The sequence below is a fragment of the Pan troglodytes genome, chromosome 19 (assembly GCF_028858775.2).
Source record: "Pan troglodytes isolate AG18354 chromosome 19, NHGRI_mPanTro3-v2.0_pri, whole genome shotgun sequence".
NCBI lineage: Eukaryota > Metazoa > Chordata > Mammalia > Primates > Hominidae > Pan > Pan troglodytes.
In genome coordinates this window covers 52,724,721-52,737,459 of record NC_072417.2, presented here as the reverse complement: position 1 = coordinate 52,737,459, position 12,739 = coordinate 52,724,721, and the positions used below count along the sequence as shown (strand labels likewise).

At 41.3% G+C, this 12,739-nt stretch overlaps 1 protein-coding gene and 1 non-coding gene across 27 annotated transcripts in view; one reads left to right on the top strand and one right to left on the bottom strand.

Moving 5' to 3' along the window:
* The window catches only part of SPECC1 (sperm antigen with calponin homology and coiled-coil domains 1), a 310,582-nt gene that overhangs the window by 183,131 nt on the left and 114,712 nt on the right, over window positions 1-12,739 (bottom strand). The gene's annotated exons all lie outside the window — the stretch shown is intronic.
* On the top strand, window positions 10,363-10,467 carry LOC112206116 (U6 spliceosomal RNA). Its single transcript, XR_002940325.1, has one exon. It is a non-coding gene; the product is annotated as a U6 spliceosomal RNA (small nuclear RNA).

Genomic DNA, 12,739 nt, shown 5'->3' with positions numbered 1-12,739 from the left:
TGAGGCTGTGAACTGCTATCAGTAACCACTGAGAAATCATAAAACAAGTGCCAGAGAGATGGGGACCAGAACGAGGAGGTTCTTTATGGAATGATAGGAATGATCTCCAAAATACACTGAAAAGAGAAAATGCACACGTGCAGAATGGTGTGTCCATTTACGTTACTATTCGTGTACAGAAAGGTAAGAGGATATCCTTTTGCTTCCAGACACACTGAATAGTTCTAGAAAGATACCACATTCCCCACCACTGGTGGGTGAACTTGGTGGCTGGGCAAAGGGGCAGGAGCAAAACTTTTCACTGTAACCCTTTACATTTTGAATAAGTAAACTGTCTTACTTGTTCCAAAAAAAAAAGAATAAAACTTAGAAAATGTTTACCTGATAAAAGACTAGAGTTTAAAAAGACAGATTTTTTTTTTTTTTTTTAAATAGATGGAGTCTAGCTCTGCCACCCAGACTGGAGTGCAGTGGCGTGATCTTGGCTCACTGCAACCTCCGCCTCCCGTGTTCAAGCAATTCTCCTGCCTCAGCCTCCTGAGTAGCTGGGATTAACAGATGTGCGCCACTATGCCTGGCTAATTTTTGTATTTTCAGTAGAGACGGGGTTTCACTATGTTGGTCAGGATGGTCTTGAACTCCTGACCTCGTGATCTGCCTGCCTTGGCCTCCCAAAGTGCTGGGATTACAAGTGTGAGAAGTGTGAGCCACCGCGCCCAGCGCAATGGTTTGCAAGGAGACATAGTGATCCCCAGTACACAAAATAACCCAAACTCTAGGACCCTTTCTACAGCAGGGTGTGTAGGCCCTTTCTACAGCAGCATCCTAGAGTTTGGCTTCTTCTCAGTGATTTTTCCACTCCCACAGATTTGGCTCCTCCCAACAGAAGGAATGGCTGTAGTTGGTAGGTTAATTTGCTTAAGGTCACACAGCCAGGATGTGGCCAAGAGGACAGAACAAAGTCATGCCTATGCCCTCTCTTATACAGACTTTTCTTATGGTCTTCTCATTACTGCATTGACTACGTGCAAGTCTTATCTTCTGGTCCCCCACACATGGTTCCTAATGTAATTCCCTGCAATGTAGATTATTAAATATATGTTGGGATCAGGCACAGTGGCTCACACCTGTAGTCCCAGCACTGTAGGAGGTCAAGGCAGGAGGATCACTTGAGCCCAGGAGTTCAAGACCAGCCTAAGCAACATAGTAAGACTCTGTCTCTACAAAAATAAGAAATTATCCAGGCATGGTGGTGCATGCCTGTGGTCCATCCAGACTATTCCAGAGACTGAGGCGGGAGGATCACTTGGGACCAGGAGGTCAAGGCTGCAGTGGGCCATGATCATACCACTGCACTGCATCCTGGGTGACACAGCAAGACCCTGTCTCAAATGAATACATAAACAAATTTGATTTTATTGTAAACTTCTTGGCTTAATGTTCCAAAACTAATTTTCACAGCATAAAACTACCACAAAGGGGCTGCCTTTTGGGATTGATCAAATAAGGATAAACGTCCCATCTAAACAGCACTGACAAAATCCCAGCAAGATTCCACTGTTGAGGGGGAAGAGGGAAGTATCAAGAGTACACACTTCTACTCTGACCATCTGTACTGTAATTTGCTTAGGAACAGTACTTTCACAGTATTAAACTACTTTTTGAAGTGGAAATCAATATGCAAACAAAGACAATTCAATGGCAAACTCAGTAACATGCACAAACTTTCAGGAAAAGAGAACACACAACACTGAGAATCTACTGTGTGTCAGCAGCCAGGAAAAGCAGCATAAGAGATCTGATCATGTTTTCCACTGACAAACTTGAACATTTCAGAAGGTCACACCCAAGTTCAAGGACTGGAACTTTAATATTCCATGAATTCAGTGGAAAGACCTCCAGCTTCCCTTCCATCCAATGTGATGATTACACAGAACCAGAAAAGCAGAACTTTCTTCTGGAACATAAAACTTGTTATATGGTGGGATCCTACAATTCCTTCCCTTTTCTCCTCTTCCATAAGGGAGTATGGGATACTGGAACCTGACCAAGTTACCTGCAGGGACAGCATTTCTCATTCACCCCCATTTCAGCATTTCTAGGCAACATGTCAGGTGCAGTGGCTCACACCTATATTCCCAGCTACTCTGGAGGCTGAGGCAGGAGGATGGCTTGAACCCAGGAGTTGGAGACTAGCCTGGGCAACATAGTGAGACCCTGTCTCAAAAAAATAAAACAAAACTTTCCTAAGCAATAAGAAGTACCTTTCTCAACAAAGAAAGCAGGAAATCCTGCTTTTTGATAATGCAAACAACTAGAAGTACGAACCACATTTAATTGGCTTTATAATATACCATTTTAAAAAAGCTCCTGTGCCCAATTTTTTTTCCCTTCCCAGGGCAAGGGGTCAGCATGGTAGCTGAGTATGGGGCAGTGAAAGGATGTTATGGAGTCATGCAGAGGGGTGGGTTGGTCAGTGAGGCTGGAGGGTGGGGAATGGGGAGTTGGGCGCAGGTGGCAGGTGGGAGAAGGATTTGAGACTGGTTATATTGAGCAAATAGGTACATAAATTGAGGATACTGGCAGCCATGTTTCTCACTACTACCAGAGATGATGGTTACAAGCAGAGAAAGGGGCAAGGCTAGAAAGAACCCTGAGTGGTTGGATTGAAATTGGAGGTGTGGCTTTATTATATATACATAGGGAATATATAATATATATTTTATAATATATTTTGTTATATTTATATTACATAAATATATACATGTTTGTAATGTTTATATTTAAACATATATAAACATTATATGAAGTAATACTTACATAATGTGTGAATATTCTATATGGGAATATATAATCTTGTAACCCTAACCATCAACTGTTATGAATAACACCATCTGGGCCCCAAGAAACACTTCACATCTCTTTTCCTTGTCCTTGAAACAAAAAAGAGTGCATCTGAATGCTGTGAGGGTTTGTGAGTTGTACCACTGCCCACAGTGGAGACTGGTCTGGTTGGGAATACGGAGTGCAAAGCCGGGAGGGGCTTTGACAACAGATCACACAAAAGATTCAGTCTGTTAAACTGGTTTCAGATAGGATGAATACAATACATTCTTACACTTTGCCAGAGGTGCCAAGTTCCATTTTCCATTTTCTTTTTCTTTCCATCCCAACAGGTGGTTCTGGAATATTCATGAATCCCTGCAGTGTTTGCAACAGGAGCCATGGTGGCCGAGGAGTACTTTGCAATACTAAACTATTCTTATTCCTCTCAAATTTATGTATATGTAAATCTAGACATAACATGAGTCAAGTGTGATTTTGAAAAAAAAAAGAAAAATCTTAAGAAAGCAAAGCCTGAAACACTGGGCAAGGTACTCTACACTGAGGCAGGTAGATTCTTTTTTTTTAACTGCCATGATTCCTAAGTAGGAGATTCTATTAAGGGAGCTAGTTCAAGGGGGAAAAAAATCACATTTTACAAAATAATCTACACTTCTGCTTCTGTCCTAGGTACGTGTATTTGTCATTTCACTTAATTCTCACACTGTAGGAGATGGGTAAGACTAGCTCTGTTTTTCAGATAAGGAAATAATAAAGAAGAGCAGAACTCGGTGAAATGGGAAAAAAAACAATAGAGAAAAACGAGTGAGACAAATAGCTGGTTCTGAAAAAAAATTATAAAATTGACAAACTTCTGACAAAAAAAAAGAAAGAATATACAGATTACCAATGGCAGGGATGAAACTGGGGATATCACTACAGACTCCACAGACTCAAAAAGGATTAAGGGGAATATAATATGAATAACTATACACACGGCCAGGCACGGTGGCTCACACCTGTAATCCCAGAACTTCGGGAGGCCGAGGCGGGTGGATCACGAGGTCAGGAGATCGAGACCATCCTGCCTAACACAGTGAAACCCCATCTCTACTAAAAATATAAAAAATTAGCTGGGCATGGTGGCGGGCGCCTGTAGTCCCAGCTATTCGGGAGGCTGAGGCAGGAGAATGGCTTGAACCCAGGAGGTGGAGCTTGCAGTGAGCCGAGATCACGCCACTGCACTCCAGCCTGGGTGACAGAGCGAGACTCCATCTCAAAAATAAATAAATAAATAAATAAATAAATAACTATACACACATAAAATTTGACAGTTTAGAAGACATGGACCAACTGCTTGAAAAATACAACTCACTCAATATTAAGCAGGTAATATGAGTAGCCCTATAACAATTAGGGAAATTTGAATTTGAAATTTTTTTAAACTCACCCTTTCACACCAAAAAAAAGCCAAAAAAAAATGAAAAAAAAAAAAACAAACAAACTTCTAAGTAGAGAATATTTCACTCAGAATTCTACCAACTATTTAACGAAGAATTAACACAAACTTTACCTAATTTCTTCCAGAAAAAAAGAAAAGTTAGGAATACTTCCCAATTTACTTTATGAAGTAGTATTATCCTGATACCAAAACCAGAAAATGTCAGTACAAAAAATGCAAACTACAGACCCTCATGAATACAGATTTTTAAATTCTTAACAAAATACTAGCAAATAGAATTCAGTAATATATAAAAATAATCATATACCATGACCAAGTGGACTTTAGAGGGTACAAGGCAGGTTCAAGATCTGAAAAATCAATCAATGTAATCTACCATATTAACAGGCTAAGAAAAGTCACATAATCACATCTATCAACGCAGAGAAAACATTAGACAAATTCAAAATCCAGTCATGGTAAAGACTGGAATAGAGGGACATTTCTCAGAAAAAAAAAAATCTTAGAAAAACTGGAATAGAGGAGAAATTCCTCAACTTGCTAAAGAGCATCTACAAAAACTCCCGAAAGCTAACATTATATAATTAATGGTTAAAGGCTGAATGCTTGGCCAGGCGCAGTGGCTCACGCCTGTAATCCCAGCACTTTGGGAGGCCAAGGCGGGCGGATTGCCTGAGCTCAGGAGTTCAAGACCAGCCAGGGCAACACAGTGAAACCCCGTCTCTACTAAAATACAAAAAATTAGCCAGGCGTGGTGGTGCGCACCTGTAATCCCAGCTACTTGGGAGGCTGAGGCAGGAGAATTGCTTGAACTCGGGAGGCAGAGGTTGCAGTGAGCCGAAATTGTGCCACTGCACTCCAGCCTGGGTGACAGAGTGAGACTCCATCTTCAAAAAAGCAAAAAAAAAAACAAAACAAAACAAAAAAAAACTGAATGCTTTCCACCTAGATCAGGAACAAGACAAAGATGTCTACTGTTAGCACTTTTATTCAATATAGTGTTAAAATTTCTAGCCAGTGTGATACGACATGAAAAGGAAATAAAAGGCATACAGATCAGAAATGAAGAAATAAAACTGTCCCGGCTGGACACAGTGGCTCACGCCTGTAATCCTGGCACTCTGGGAGGTCAAGGTGGGTGGATCACTTGAAGTCAGGTGTTCAAAACCAGCCTCGCCAACATGGTGAAACCCCATCTCTACTAAAAATACAAAAAAATTAGCATGCCTGTAATCCCACCTACTCAGGAGGCTAAGGCAGGAGAATCGCTTGAATCTGGGAGGCAGAGGTTGCAGTGAGCCGAGATCATGCCACTGCACTCCAGCCTGGGCAACAGAGGAAGACAACGACTCAAAAGAAAAAGGAAGAAATAAAACTGTACCTGTTTGTAGATGACATGATTGTTTACATTGAAAAATCCCAAGGAATCTAAAACAAACAAAAAATCCTCCTAGAACTAATAAGCAAGTTTAGCAAAGTTGCAAGGTATAAGGCAAACATATAAATATCAATTGCATTTCAATATACTAGCAATGAACACACAAACACCAAAATTAAAAATACAGTATCATTTACAATTCCTCAAAAATAAAAAATAAATACTTAGGTGTAAATCTAACAAAACAGGTATAGGATTTGTATGCCGCAAACTACAAAATGCTGATGAAAGAAATCAAAGATCTAAATAAATGGAGAGCCATACCATGTTTATGGATTAGAAGATTCAACATAGTAAAAACATGTGAATTCTCCCCAAATTGATTTACAGGTTTAACACAATTACTATCAAATCTCAGAAGATTTCTTTGTAGGTGTATTTATATGGGAAGTCAAAGGAACTAGACTAGCTAAAACAATTTTGGAAAATAATAAAGTAGGAAGAATCAGTCTACCTGATTTCAAGACATTACAAAGCTACCATAATCAACAGTATGAGGCATTGTCAGAGGGACAGACATATAGATCAACAACACAAAATGGAGAACCCAGAATACAAGTATGCCCAACTGATGTTTTCTTTTTTAATAGAGACAGGGTCTCACTCTGTCACCTAGGCTGGAGTGCAATGGCGTTATTATAGATCACTGCAGACTTGACCTCCCAGGCTCAAACAATCCTCCCACCTCAGCATCTCAAGTAGCTGGGACCACAAGTGTGCACCACCATACTCAGCTAATTTTTTTATTTCTTGTAGAGACGGGATCTTGCCGTGTTGTCCAGGCTGCCATCCTCTGGCCTCAGCCTCCCAAAGTGTTGGGCTTACAGGTGTGAGCCACCACGCCCAGCTCCAACTGATTTTCACAAAAGTAGAAAAGCGATTCAATAGAGAAAGGATACCCTTTCCAATAATGGAGCAACTGGACATCCACAACAAAAGTAACCTTGACCCAAGTCTCACAACTTTTGCAAAAATTAACTAAAAATGAATCACACACTTAAATGTAAATGTAAAACTATAAGACTTTCGGGAAAAATATAAGAGAAAATCTTAAAGTGGCTCTAGGCAGCTGGGCGCAGTGGCTCACACCTGTATTCCCGTACTTTGAGAGGCCGAGGCAGGTGGATCACCTGAGGTCAGGAGTTCAAAACCAGCCTGAGCAACATAGTGAAACCCAGTTTCTACTAAAAATACAAAAATTAGCTGGGCGCCGTGGCACGTGCCTATAATCCCAGCTTCTTGGGAGGCTGAGGCAGGAGAATCACTTGAGCCCAGGAGGCAGAGGTAGCAGAGAGCCAAGATTGCGCCATTGCACTCCAGCCTGGGCAACAGAGTTAGACTCCGTCTCAAAACAACCAAACAAACAAACGAAACAACAACAACAACAACAAAACTGGCTCTAGGCAAAGAATTTTGACATCAAAAGCACAATCTATAGAAGGGAAAATTAATAAGTTGGACTTCATCAAAATTTAAAATTTTTGGTCTGTGAAAGACCCTGTTATAAGGTTGAAAAGACAAAAGAGAGACTGGAAGAACATATTTGCAGACCACATATCCAATAAAGAACTAGTTTCTAGTACATATAAAGAACTCACAAAATTCAACAGCTAAAAAAAAAGAAATCTGGCTGGGCGTGGTGGCTCACACCTGTAATCCCAGCACTTTGGGAGGCCGAGGTGCGTAGATCACGAGGTCAGGAGATTGAGACCATCCTGGCTAACACGGGGTAAAACCCCGTCTCTACTAAAAATACAAAAAAATTAGCTGGGCGTGGTGGCAGGCGCCTGTAGTCCCAGCTACTCGGGAGGCTGAGGCAGGAGAATGGCTTGAACCCGGGAGGCGGAGCTTGCAGTGAGCCGAGATGGTGCCACTGCACTCCAGCCTGGTGACAGAGTGAGACTCCGTCTCAAAAAAAAAAAAAAAAAAACAAAACAGGCCAGGCACAGTGGCTCACACCCATAATCCCAGCACTTTGGGAGGCCAGGATGGAAGGATGGCTTCAGCCCAGGAACATAGTGAGCACCTGTCTCTACAAAAAAACTTAAAAAATTAACCAGGCATGGTGGCGCACGGCTGTAGTCCCAGCAACTTTGGAGGCTGAGGCAGGAGGATCGTTTGAGGCCAGGAGTTTGAGGCTGCACTGAGCCATGATCATGCCATTGCACTCCAGCCTGTGTTACAGAGTGTGACGCTGTCTCTAAAAATAAAAAATTAAATTGAAAAATTTAAAAATATGAAATATATTTCACCCTTTATATTGACTTTAATTTATATTTTGAAGAAAAATTATTTTAAAATTATATTTGAATATCATTAATTTTTTAACCTTTGAGAAGAATTACAAATTTCAAAGTGATAAAAATGAGAAAATACTAAAGTAGAACTTGGGGGAAGCTGGGAAGAAAAAATAAAATTCACCACACAAAATTCACCCATTACTGATTAAAAAAAAGATGAAAATGAGTAAGAAAATTATTGTCATTAGATCGACAAGCTACCAGGTCATCTGAAATCCCTGACACTTGATCTCCTTTACTAGAATATTTAATTATATCAGAATATTGTGAATAAACAGATGGCCCCCGCTGCACTCTTGCCCCAAGCCTTGCAAATATGAGGGGCACGCCTGCTTCCTGCTTCCCGCTCCTTCCTTGTGATCTGACAGCACTCCTGAATAGGAGAACACAGATATAAATACCTACATCCAGAATCTAACTCTGTTTTACAGAGAAACACAAAACAGTTTCACACAGCATTGCTATTATACACTGAATTTTCTAGGAATGCAACTATCATGTAACTTAAGGAAAGACAGTACTTTGCTTTATTCAAAATGTTTACCCTGAGCTGTCAACATTTCAAAGTCACTGATGTCAACATGCCTGGTATGTGAATTCTCAACACTGCACCCATGAGTCAGTCTCATTTGTAGCATTCAAGCTTAAGGCAGCAATCTCCACTAATGTACAAGCATCTGTCTTCTAGTGGAGTCAGGCTCCAGCACTTACACACTGATATGTCACTTCATTAGAAATTATTTGCCTTTTATTTCTTCTCTACATTATAGGTACAGCATTATATTGATTTTTTTCAGTAATGTATATGGATTGGTGAATTTCATTTTAGGATATTAAAGGGCACATTACAGAATCATCATCATTTAAAAGGGTAACTGGACTACTAAGTTGAGGCCTCTGCCATGAGCAGCTTCAGAAGGCCTGCTAGTGTTCCCTTCTCCTTGCCTGCATGCACAGAAGGCCACACAAGGGAAACAGCCATGGCCAGCTGATAAGAACAGGGGCCATCATGCAAGGAGAAGGGGAGGACAAGGCCACCTTCCAACAGGCACTAAAGTAACAATGAGAACAACAAAAACAAAATACATAGAAAAGAAAAAAATGGCAAAATTGCACTTCAGGCTTTAATGCCCCTCCTTACTTTCACCCCAGATAATGCAAAATTTTTTCCTCTTCCTTCGACAGAGCGTAAATGATATGACCTGGCTGGGCGCTGTGGCTTACGCCTATAATCCCATCACTTTGAGAGCTTGAGGCAAGAGGACTGCTGGAGCCCAGGAGCTCGAGGCTACAGTGAGCTATGGTCACGCCACTACACTTCAGCCTGGCCAAAAAAATGAGAGCCTGTCTCAAAAAAAAAAAAAAAAAAAAAAAAAAAAAAAAAAAAAAAAAAAAGATGACCTGATAACCACACATTCTCCAGTAGTATCCCTCTCAATTTCTGATTTTTGGACAAACACTAGCTTCCCTCTGTAAAGACAGGTGATCACAGAAAACTCTCCAGATCTATCTGGAAAGCTCTGGCAGATCATAAAAGGGGGACCAGCTGAGGATTCCAAGTAAATATGCATCTATGAAACAAAGTTACTGGTAGAAATGGGAGATTTCAAAAAAATCTGCAATTTGCATTCTCATTTGAAATTCAAGATTTGATAGCTATGAAAGTTGAGCAAGAAGTCATGAAGAAATAATTTGAAAGCACAGAAATCAGACTAAAGATTAAAAACATAATAGTTGAAGAAAAGAAACATACAAAGCAAAGCACATTAGATGATAAACTTTGAAAAATCAGAGCATGAATGAAAGTGATCACAAGAATCAGAGATAACATATGTGACATGGAAGAAATACCCAGGAGACCAAATACACACATACTTTAATTTCCTGGAGGAGACTCCAGGGTAAAAAGAGAAGCAATAATCAAAGTAATAACAGCATGCCTAGAAGGCATTTAATAAAACCCATCATCAAATCCTAATAACTCAAAGGAATATAGGAGGAGAAGACTTAACATGTAAAACAAAGCCCCAAGCCAACTTTCTGCATCATATTTAATCAGAAAACACCAAAATCACCCACAGTAAAGTAAGAGCAAGTCAAGATGTCACTAGCATTTAACACAACTGGGGTCACACATGCACAAAACAGCAAGAACCAGAAATAAAAGAATAACTCCTGGAATGGAAGAGACAAAAGGCATTGTTATCTGCAGCTGATATGACTGACTGCTTGGAAGACACCTGAGAATCAACTGAAAACCATTAGTGCTAAGAAGAGAGGATGGTAAGGGAGCGAGCCAGTTCCAAACTAAATATTTTTAAAGTATCTAATTAGAAAATATAGTCAGTGACAGTGCTAATACCAAAACTGGAATGATGCAGAGAAGATTACCATGGTTCCTGTGTAAGGATGACATTCAAAGTCGTGAAATAGTCCATATGTTAAAAAAATAAGAAAAAAGTACAATGAATAAAGAATCCCATTCACAATAGGAATAAAAGTATAAAACAAAGGCAGAAACTCAACAAAAAGGAAGGAAGGAATGAAGGGAGGGAAGAAGAGAGGGAGGGAGGGAAGGCATAAACAAAGGTATAAACTCAACAAAAAGGAAAGGAGGAGAGGAGAGCAGGGAAGGGAGGAGAGGAGAGCAGGGAAGGAGGGAGAAAGGAAATAGCAAACTTCAGGGGAAGAGCCCAAATAAAAGGAAGAGAGGACATGGAGAACTGGAGAGACAGCCAGGACCTGGATGGAAAGAGTTGGCAAAGATGTCAGTATTCTTCGGGGAGGTGCAGGGAGACCTCCCCACTGTCTATACCACAGGCACCCAGGGAGGACCCAGGAGAGCTGCCATCCCCAAACCAGCACTGCACCTTGTGCCAACACAGAAAGTCACAGAAAACCCTTGGCCCCACTCCAAAGCCCTGACTAAATCATGTACTCCCGGGAAATGCAGGGCCACGACACCACCACATGTGTCCTCAAGCTTAGAATTCAGTACCTTAACTAGTGTAGAATTCATAACATCCTCACAACTGGGTTTACCTCAGACACCACCAGAAGCTGAAAGCCATTCTGGTCCATCCATGTATGATGGATAAACAAAGTGTGGCTATCCAGACGATCGAATATTATTCAGCCTTTAAAAGGAAGGAAACTCTGACACATGTCCCACTGTGGATGAACCTGAAGGATACTATGCTAAGGGAAATAAGCCAGTCACAAAAGGATACTGTATGATCTCACTTGGATGCAGAATCTCAAACAGTCAAACTCACAGAAACAGAAAGTTGAGTGGTGGCTGCCAAGGGCTGCAGACAGGGCGACAGGGAGTTGTTCAGTGGGTACAGATGCGTAAGCTTGAGGGACCTGCTATGCAGCATTGCCCCTGAATTACATGCTTAAAAATGTGTTCAGAGGGTAGATCTCCTACCACAATGTGAAAATGAATTAAATGTAGAATAAAATAGAAGAAAATGAAAATACAGACAGTTCCAAACTTATGATGGTGTGACTTACCCTTTTTGACCTTAAGGTGATGCAAACATGACGCGCATTCAGTAGAAGCTGTACTTCAAGTGCCCAGACAACCATTCTGCTTTTCACTTCCAGTAAATTAGGTTGGTGGAAAAGTAATTGCAATGTTTTTGTTTGTTTTGTTTTGCTTTTGTTTTTGTTTTTTGAGATGGAGTCTCGCTCTGTCGCCCAGGCTGGAGTGCAGTGGCGCGATCTCGGCTCACTGCAAGCTCCGCCTCCCGGGTTCACGCCATTCTCCTGCCTCAGCCTCCCGAGTAGCTGGGACTACAGGCGCCCACCACCACGCCCGGCTGATTTTTTGTATTTTTAGTAGAGACGGGGTTTTACCGTGTTAGTCAGGATGGTCTCGATCTCCTGACCTCGTGATCCGCCCACCTCGGCCTCCCAAAGTGGCGGGATTACAGGCATGAGCCACCGCGCCTGGCCTGCAATTTTTAAAATGGCAAAAATCACAATTACTTTTTTGCACCAATCTAATGCAATAAATTATATAAGATATTCAACACTTTATTATAAAATAGGCTCTGTGTTAGATGATTTTGCCCAAATGTAGGCTCATATGAGTGTTCTGAGCCTGTTTAAAGCAGGCTGGGCTCAGCTATGATGTTCGGAAGGTTAAGTGCATTAAATGTGTTTTCAACTTAGCATATTTTCAGCTTATGATGAGTTTATCTGGAAGTAACCTATGAAGTAAGTAGAGGAGCATCTATACCGAATCTGAAATTTTTTTTATCACAAAATATATTCATTGATAAATGACATCTCTAAAATTATGAAAACAAGAACAAACTCATTCCTGGCATTCTGTGATTTTGCAGGTTCTCATCTCCAAAGAGATTCAGCCCCACCTGCCCCAGGCCCCTCCCTTGAGTCCCCAACACTTCTTCAGGGCCCTTCAGAACTCACAGTGAAATCAACACTTCCCATAGGCTGAGCTCTCTGAATGTCCCCTCACTTCCACAGCTGGATGAATCCCACCACTGCCTTCCCAAGGCCAGTCTGTTCATTTTCTCACATTTCCCAAACTGAAGGTCTCGCTGTACCTCATACCTATGACTGTTGCTTCCCCCCGTCTGTTCCCCTCCCCACTGTAAACAGACACCTTCCATTTCTGCAGTTCACACAGCAGGACCTGGCATCCTCTTCCCCTCCCTGTTGCCATCTACACACCCCCACCCCATT